The following is a 10,061-nucleotide window of genomic DNA, read 5'->3' as shown; positions in this document are numbered from 1 at the left end:
GAAAATCATGTACAGATGATCTTGGATGGGTTTGTTGGATTTGTTTTGCTGGGTTTAATTCTTGGATAAGGCGGGATAATGAGAGCAAGACGATGATATCTATATGTGTGTGTGTGTGTATATATATATATATGTTATGAAAAGGATGCGGAAAAAGAGAGTAGGGAATTTAGCAGTTTTCTGGTGCGAGTTGAAAAACAGAGACGGTTAGACCGGTAAGTAACTGCTGTGGAAGAAGCAGATTATATATATATATATATATATATATATATATATATATATATATATATATATTGAAAACTCAAATGGTTAATGTTCAAAATGTTAAATCTAATCTTTAGCTGGCTAATTACTTATCTGGATATGAACATGCAAAAATCTGCTCTCATTATTATGAATTATTCCTTGGACAAAGCGATATAAATCTTATCTCCTCCTTTATTTTCGTGGATTTTCTGAGAGAAGAGAGAAAGAAAGAGAAGCAATCGGATTTGCTTGCGATAGAGAGAGAGAGAGTTTATGATGGCCAAACTATGGGTTTTCTTAGAAAATTGGCTACACATAGGTTGTTTATAAAGTTCACGTTGGGTTGGATTTTATGGGTTCGAAGTGTTGTAGAAATTTCAGTGTTTCTATTTCTCTGGGTTATAGCCAAATAGGTGATTTTGGGACTATTTTAATATTCACTTTTGTGCTATCATCTGTGACAGACCTTAATAAGAAAGAAATTGACTTTGTTTGTTGATTTGATGATAACAGGGGAGCATTTGATGAATCATTCGAGGAGTTCGGTTGTGTCTCAAGGATAGCTATGATGGTATACTCCTCATTTTCTCTCTCCCTCGTAATCTCTTCCCATTTTTAGTTTTAGAGTACATATTAGAATGAATACTTCATCAATTTCTCTGCTCATTGTTTCAAGTATTTGCAGCACCTAATATATTAGAATGAATATTTTTAAAATTATGATTCGAGTACCCTATCAATTATTCAAGTATGCTTTAATTTGGGAATGAGCTAAATTTAAATTTTGAGAAATCTAATTATGGTGTGTCACATCACTTTGTAAATTTTTTTTTTTAAATGGTTTTATAAGCCTAGCATTTCTCTCTCTCTCTATATATATATATATATATATATATATATATTGTTGTGTGTAGTTTTCCCCTTACTAATCGTTGGTGAGGCATTCATTATATGCCAAATGGAATTTATGTAGGTTCAAAGATATACGAGGATACTAGCAAAAGTTTAAGCTAATAACACTACAAAAAACTAATAATTAGCGTTAAGAGTGGAAACATGTATAATATTTTTAAATGGTAAAGAATTGTTTGGCCACCGTGCAAATTTGCGGTTAAGATTCAATCGGCACGCGGGTCTTGTGGTGCATCATTTTTTAGCCTCAAACGATGCCTCAAGTTGTTGATATATATATATATATATAACTTATTTGCTGTAAAAAGATTACAATAATTTGTTGAATGGTCCAGATTTAATTTTAAGTTTTTTATCAGACAAACTGTGCATTTTTTTTTTTTTTTTTTATCACCAAAACCAAATCTAAAAAGTATATATTAGAATTCCTAGCATCCAACATATATATATATATATATATATATATATATATATATATATATATATGTTATTTCACCAATTATTTTAAAAGTTTAAACTCATAAAAAAGTGTATAAATTTAATAATTATTTAAATTAATATTCTAATACGCACCCTCACAATTTTCATTTTAGTTATGAGGTGATGCAGCGTGACTTAGTGGATTACAGCGAAAATTATCAATAAGAAACAGATAAGTGAGGAATAAAAGCATATACGGCCCTAGGGTTTTCTCACTTTCTCTCTAGTGCCGCAGCCTAGGTAAGCCCCCACCCCCATGGTGAGGGGAGGAGGGATGGCTGTTTGTTGCCTCCCTCCTCCCCCTCGCCTTCCCTTGCACCGGGTGCTAGTAGTTTACTTGATGTCCCTGGCCCAGGTTGCCTCTTCCCTACCCTTTCTCTGCCGCCCCTTCCTCTTTGTTCCGCTTTTGTCCTTGGCGGGGCTCTCTGTTTTGTTTTGTGTTCGCCGCCGATCTCCTCCCGTTCTACCGCCCACCGTCCGATGCTAGGTTTTTCCTCGTGCCCCTCCAGTGATGAGCTTCAACATCCCTTGCTGCGATGGTTTTCCGGCCAGCTGGCGATCGGTTTTGCCACCCTCCGTCCACTATTTTGGGCTTTTTCCGCGTCCCCACCACGTCGAGCTTCCATCATTCCCTTCTGGTGTCAGTTTCCGGCGAGTGCACAATCGACATCCACGCTGCGTGTACCTGTTCCCATTTGTTTTATTTTCCTTGTATTGTCTTTGTTCATGTTTTTTCCATGTATGCATTTCATTCATGTTATTTGCTTGTAATAAGGCCCTGCCTCTTTGGTTCGCCCACGTTTTATTTCGGTTTTCTTGCTTCTGTTTTGTAATAAGGCTTGGCCACTCGATCTGCCTGTTTGGATGTGAACTGAACTTTGGTCCAGATCTTTTAGGTCGTAGATGTGAATTTTAGTCCAAACCTTCGAGTTGTGGACGTGAACTTTATCCTGGCTTTTGGGTCGAGGATTGCGTTTGTCTTATGCAGATCTGTTATTTCAACTGAAAACTAGTCATAAGTTAGCGGAGGTTTTAGGTAATGTTGTATCCTTATAGTTTCGGCTATAATTTGCATTTTCAGGGCTTTGTGCTCCTACGATGTAAGAACTTTATGCTTGTGATTATTATCAATGAAATTTGAATGTATTTCTTTCCAAAAAAAAAAACAGATAAGTATTTTTAGATCTTGATACGATCAAATGATCTAAGAAATCTTCTTGAAACGCTATATACTCTCTAGGGTTTGAAAGAAAATAACGAAGAAACTCAATCATAAACAACAACTGCGTTCTAGGGTCTATAAAGTATGTATTTATAGGCCTCAAAACCCTAAACCTAATAAAAGTACGGAATTAAATCGAATTGAAACTCTACGGCACCCGTCTGGATGTAACATAACATCGTCCAAACGGGAGCTGACATAAAACGTAAAACATGAATGAAGCAACGATGGCCGTCCAGGCGGAATATAACGCCGTCCAGACGGTCATAGAAGTAAAGCAATAAAATAGCAAAATAACATAAGCGTCCGGAATGTCTTTAGACGAGGACTAAGCTCTCAAATTGCATTTGACAACCAAAAGATGATATATGATTTAAATTTGTTGTGAGTGCACTTATAAGTGTTAACAAAAAAAACAGTGTTGAGAACAAAAATGGTTTGTGAGTTTTTACTAATAGTACATTATATATATATATATATATATATATATATATATATATATTTGATCATCATTTTAGTCCAAGAGTTAAATAGGTCTACTTAGGTATATTAACTACATTTTTTTTTTCTTTGTTTTTTTAATATATATTTTCTCAATGTTAAACTTAACACCCATAAATATATTCAAAACAAAACTGAAACTAGTTTTATTAGAATCAAATGATGAGCCACAAGACTAACTGTTCTGTATTGTGACACCAGATAGACATCAAGCCCAATCACTCCCAATCAGCATCACTAGCACCGCTGCACCAATGCCAATCACTCCATACAGCAGCAGTATCACCAGTGTCATGGGAAGCAGAAAATTGAAGCTTGAGAAAACTCAACTCCATCTCCAACTCCAACTTCCTGTTTCTCTCATTCTCCAACTCAGCCCTCTGCCACTCAATAAGCTGAGCCATCTGCTCCTCCTTGCTCATCTCCCCACCTTCCTCCTCACGTAACAACCCAGATCCAATCAGATCGCTCACCGTCCTCTGCAGATCCAAGCTCCTCTTCAGCTCCACCAGGCCCACCACCAGGGCTTCCCCACCACTATACCAACCCACTTGGGCCGCCTCTTCCTCAACCTGACCAGGTGAACTCGGAATTAACTCGCCAGACTCACCTCCCTCGTCTTCAATTATTACTGCTGAATCGTCGGTGGACTCGGTTGGGCACACTGGGTCGAGTTCAAACCCGTCCTCGTCGAAGCTCAACCCACTGATCCTTGTCTGTTTTATACTCTGCCTCGCTGAGTCACCCTCGTCGCCCTCCTCCTCCTCCTCCTTCACCAGGGCTTCCCCACGATTATACCAACCCACTTGGGCCGCCTCTTCCTCAACCTGACCAGGGGAACTCGGAATTAACTCGCCAGACTCACCTCCCTCATCTTCAATTATTACTGCTGAATCGTCGGTGGACTCGGTTGGGCACACTGGGTCGAGTTCAAACCCGTCCTCGTCGAAGCTCAACCCACTGATCCTTGTCTGTTTTATACTCTGCCTCGCTGAGTCACCCTCGTCGCCCTCCTCCTCATTCTCATCATCGCCATTGTTATTTGTCATCAACCGCTCAAGTAAATTAATCTTGCTTTCCTTGAACCTTTTTTCAACACTAGGCAGCCCCTGCAAGACATTCTCTACAAGAAAATCCGAACCCTTACTATTCTTGAAGAAGGGATGCTTCAACAATGTCTCTGCCGAGGGCCGCTTTGATGGGTCTAGCTGGAGACACGAAACCAGCAAGTCTCTGAAAGGCTTGGAGAGATTCTTGAGCTTTGAAGGAGTGGGGTGAGACAGAATAGGGAGTCCATGGGCCAATTCAAATGCAGTGATCCCTAAGGACCATATATCAGCGTTTATACCGTACCCCTGTTCCGAGTGTATGCAATACAGAGCGTCCGTTTGCTGAATTGAACTCCAAGAATCGTAGATTGATGGCAACACTCCAAAGTATGCAAGCTTCACGGACCCATTTGAGTCAATGAGGATTTTACCGGCATTGATGTCTTTGTGAGGTTGTTGTTGGCTGTGAAGATAGGACAAGGCGGTTAGAGTTTCTTTGAGAATTATGGCAATGCAGGGCTCGGGTAGGCCGTCTGGGAAGGAATAAGACATTATGGTTTGTAAAGAACCGGCGGACATGAATGGCATCACCACCCAAAGGCGATCATCAACCTGGAAGGAACAGTGAGCGCTTAGGATATTTGGGTGGGACAGAGGCGGTGGGTCTGATTGCCACCGCCATGATTGATCAAGATCGATGATTTTGATTGCCACCACCGTGGAGTTCATAGGCAGGCAGACCGCCTTGTAAACAGAAGTGCTAGCACCAACACCAGCTTCATCAAGAATCAAGTAGTACTTTGAGTCCAATGGGTATTGGACCACCCTTTTAGCCTCTTCTTCTTCTTCGTGAGCCATGGAATCGCGTACTGATGATCTTGTATGGGTTTGTTGGATTTGTGTTTACTGGGTTTAATTCTTGGATAAGGCGGGATAATGAGAGCAAAACGATGATATCTATATATATACATATATATCAAGGATGAGGAAAAAGAAAGTAGGGAACTTAGCGGATTTCTGGTGCGAGTTGAAAAACAGAGACAGTTAGAACGGCTAACTGTTCTGGAAGAGGCAGACGTGGCAGGCGGTTAATTCTCTCTGTATCAGTTAACGACATTGCTAGTGGGAAGATCACAAATTTGACAAACATATATAAATATAATCATATGTCACCTGCTGTACTTTACGTTTTCCTACCTAAGCATTTTCAAAGATGTTCAAGATAATGAGCAAAACAAGGCATAAATAACCTGAAAGATCTACCTAAAAAGAACTGGTTTTAGGTCGCCAAGCTTTTAAGAGCTATTCTCAGTTCTCACAGTCAATGGGAACAACAGAAAAAAGAGAATCAGTTACAAAACAAAAGCATTAGATCGATTTTTGGGGCTAGTCCTCATATGATTATATCTTGATTCAGTGTCTATCAGATAACCAAACAGCCACAACATGTTTCAAATTGAAGGTTTTAGTAATAGCATCTAAGGTACAAATCAAAACTATAAAGTGACTGCATATAATTTTTGTAAACCAAAGCCGCATAATCAGTGAGTCAACACTTTTCTCATGCATGAGTTTCTGACTCCTTACTGATTAAACCAAATATCGCAGCAGTGGCTGAACCAGCTTCAACAACATTGAAAACATCGTGCACGCCATGTTTCTCTTCAACCAAATCCTCTGGACCGCAGAATGCAACGGTGAACATTCCAAGGCGCACTCCACCAACTAGGGGTGTCAACCCGGCCCAGTTCTCGGTTATTAGCCAAAACCGTGAACCAAAACCAAGGTACCCCGGTTATTGATTTTGAAAAACTAAAATCGGGTAACCAGTTCCCGATTTCCCAATTCCAGTCCCGATTTTTCAGTATTTTTTGACATCCCTACCACCAACTATCGAGCCAGAAGCTCTTCTCCATTGCATCTCTCATTAATTGATTCTTGCTCTGCCAAATCAATGCAAACTCCTCAAAAGTGTCGTGAAATGTGATTTCAATATGTTCCAGAAAATGAACAGAAAAATCCATTATCTGAAAACTGTCAATACCAAAAAATTGTAGACAAATTATAAAGAAAGATTAAAATGTTGTTAAACCCAGAAATAAGTACCATTGCACATGGACCCTTTTTTTAAAAAAATAATAATAATAATAATAATAATTTTAATTTTTTTTTTTTTTTTTTTTACTATTGTTTTTGATTGGGAGGTTGTGTCGAAGATTTACTTATTTATTTATTTATTTGTGTTGGAAGAAGTCACATGTTTTTCTTTAAAATTAGAGGAGTGTTAAAAAACCAAACAAATGAACTCAGAAAAATTTTCAAACTGACTGGCATGGGTTTTTTAATTAAAAAAATACAATTCTCTCTCCATTGTCTACCACTCACGGTCTACCATGTCAGTTTGAAAATTTTTCTGAGTTCATTTGTTTGGATCCCTAACACTTCCCTTAAAATTAGAGGTTAATGCCGTCTAAATGGAACCGTTAGTTCATTTTAAAAGACAACGTGGTGTGTGTTAAAAATTTTGCCAACAATCTTCACCATCCATTTTATAATCGCAGATATGCGGTGGTACTTCAATTGTAATTGTACTGCATATAAGCCAGATCCGAAGGGGTGTAATGCTCTTGATTATTTAAGGGAAAAATAAAAGAATATTTATTAGATATAATTCATGAAATAATTAAGTAAAAAAATTAATTTCTTAAATATTTTATCAATTATAAATAGGAAATATTAGAAACCCCGTGTTATTACCCTAAATATATTTTTTTATTATTATTATTATTATTATTAATTTTTATTTTCAAGTAGATTAGGCACGGGAGGCGATCCGTCGATGGGATTGGATGGTGTTTATTTGACTTGTGTTAAGCAGTGAAGCGTGTGGCACAAGGTTCAAGTGATCTAGCATTTTCTTTTTTATAAAATAATATTCACTTAAGATTAGGAAAACATTAGAAGAATACCTGAAGAACACCTAATATTCCCATATTTGATATTAGTCTTATGAGAGCCGTTTCTATCAATGATATAGCGCCTTTAATGGGAATTTGAAATGTTAGGTAAAAATATTGTATGTAATATCATAGACTTTTTCATTCATTTTAATTCAATGTTCACAGCTCATTTTCGAGCTCTCGACATTAGTCTCTAAAATTAACCAAGATGGTGGTTCCTGTGATTTTGCCAATGAGTATTTTGTCAATAATGTATTTTGTTAAGAAAAAAAAAAACATTTATTTGGTGCAGAGGATTATATCATTTTTTGGTGTTTCAACCTTAGGATTTGCTCCCTATTCTCTGAGGGTGTAAAACACCCTGTTTATACTAACTTGATTGAAGTTATCCTCATTTGTTGATATATAAATTGAGAAATGATGCATACACTTTTACTCTCCCATGCACATTTCTGATGTGATGCTAAAAATCATTATTAGATTCATCTATTTAAAGTGTAATGGTGATTTGAGTGTCACGTCAAATAATATATTTAAGAGTCCGATAGTCTTTGTAGTATTTCCTATATAATTTTTTAATTCTTTTAGATAAAGTGTTTAAAGAAAAGAAATGATAAAGAATTGTTTGGCCATCATTGCAGTTTAGAGTTAATCGGCGCGCAGGTCTTGTGGTGCATCATTTCTTTAGCCTCAAGAGGTTGAGCGGGGGATGCCCCATGACTTACTTTGCCCAAGACCTACTAACAATGGGTCAACTTTTTAAGAGTAATTCTAGAAATTTCTCGTGTCACTCTTGTATCCTTAAAAAAATGAGGTGGCTTTTAAAATTATCATTTGATTAAAATCTAATAATTATCAATCACAAGCTCAATGATGATTTCAAAAGTCATATCATCCTTGAAAGGACACAAAAGTGACACAAGAGGGACTTAGCATTACTCGCTTTTTAAGGTTAACCAAAAAAAAAAAAAAAAATTAACGTATTTGCTGTAAAAAGATTATAGTAATTTTTTCAATCATCCAGATTTAATTTTAAGTTTTACATCAAATTTACAGTGCATTGATTTTTTATTTTTATTTTTGTTTAATCACCTAAACCAAATCTAAAAGGAATATATTAACATTCGCAACATCCTACATAAAAAATAAAAATAAAAAATATGTTATTTTACCAGTTATTTTAAAAATTTAAACTCATATGAAAGTGTATAAATTTAATAATTATTTAAATTAATATTTGAATACTCACCCTCACAATTTTCATGAATAAATTAGGTCAACTGTAAAGTTAGGTTATATATATATATATATATGTTTTCATATCAAGTTAAAATTTCATATCAAGTTAAATATTTTTATTAAATATTAGGATTCTTTAGCCCAAGCCCAAGTATATTTTTGTCAAATGTAGTCTACATATGGCCCAATTAAGTATTAGGCTCAAGCAATTTACCATGTATGAATGAGTAGTAGTAGAGAGGTTAACCCCCTTCGGAGAGATAAACGGTTTATGATTTTTTACCAAAAGTACATTAATATACATATTTGAATATCACTCTAACCTAAAAGTTTAAGCTAAAAGACTTAACCGCTTAGGTTCACTTATGTATATTAACTATATTTTTTCTTTATATTTTGTCAATGCAAAACTTAACACCCACGAATGTATTCACAACAAAACAAAAACTAGTTTTATTTGAATCAAATGATACCCCCCCGGGGCCGAGTTTTACCAAAACATGAAAATTTTCAGCTCTCTAATTAGAAAAGAAATACACAATCTTCAATCAGAAGCACTAGCAATTAGTAAGGAAAATGTCAAAAAATAAGTTGTTATTTCACCGGTTATTTCAAAAGTTTAAACTCATATGATAGTGTATAAATCTAATGAATTATTTAAATTAATATTTTAATACTCACCCTCACAATTTTCATGAATAGATTGGGTCAACTGTAATGTTAGGTTCATACACATATCTTCATTTTGATATCAAGTTAAATATTTTTACTAAATATTAGGACTCTTTAGCCCATGCCCAAGTGTATTCTTGTCAAATGTAGACTGTGTAGTCTACATATGGTCCAATTAAATATTAGGCTCTATCAGCAGTTTTCCATGTATGAATGACTAGTAGCCTTTTTTCTTCTTCTAGCACACCCATGTGAGTCATGACCCAAGCATTATTCTTGCCTAATTGGACTAATCTCTCAAATTGCATTTGATTACCCGTGATTTAATTTGTTGTCAATGTACTTGCAAGTGTTGAAAATAGAAACGTGCTATGAGATAAACGGAATAAAAACGTGATGGGGAGATAAACAGTTTGTGAGTTTTTACTAAAAAGTACAATAATAAACATATTTGAACATTACTCTAGCCTAAATATTTAAGTTAATGGGCTATGATCTATTTATTTATATTAACTACTATTTTTCTTTATATTTTCTCACTATGAAACTTTAACACCACAAGTATATTCACAACAAAATGGAAACTAGTTTTATTAGAATCAAATGATGACCCACAAGACTAACTATTCTGTATTGTGACACCAGATAGACATTAAGCCCAATCACTCCCTACAAAAGGCATGAAACAGAGTTTTACCAAAACAAAGGAAAATTTTCAGCTCTCTAATTATTAGAAAAGAAATACACAATCTTCAATCACCAGCACCAGTGTCATGTGAC

The 10,061-nt window shown here is 35.8% G+C and overlaps 1 pseudogene; it reads right to left on the bottom strand.

The window, feature by feature from the left end:
• Positions 1 to 3,579: 3,579 nt before the first annotated feature.
• Positions 3,580 to 5,541, bottom strand: LOC132173576 (serine/threonine-protein kinase BLUS1 pseudogene; annotated as a pseudogene).
• Between the last annotated feature and the right edge of the window lie 4,520 nt (positions 5,542 to 10,061).

Source organism: Corylus avellana, chromosome 3, assembly GCF_965113065.1.
Source record: "Corylus avellana chromosome 3, dhCorAvel1.hap1.2, whole genome shotgun sequence".
In the NCBI taxonomy this organism is placed as follows: domain Eukaryota; kingdom Viridiplantae; phylum Streptophyta; class Magnoliopsida; order Fagales; family Betulaceae; genus Corylus; species Corylus avellana.
This window is presented reverse-complemented; position numbering and strand designations above follow the sequence as displayed.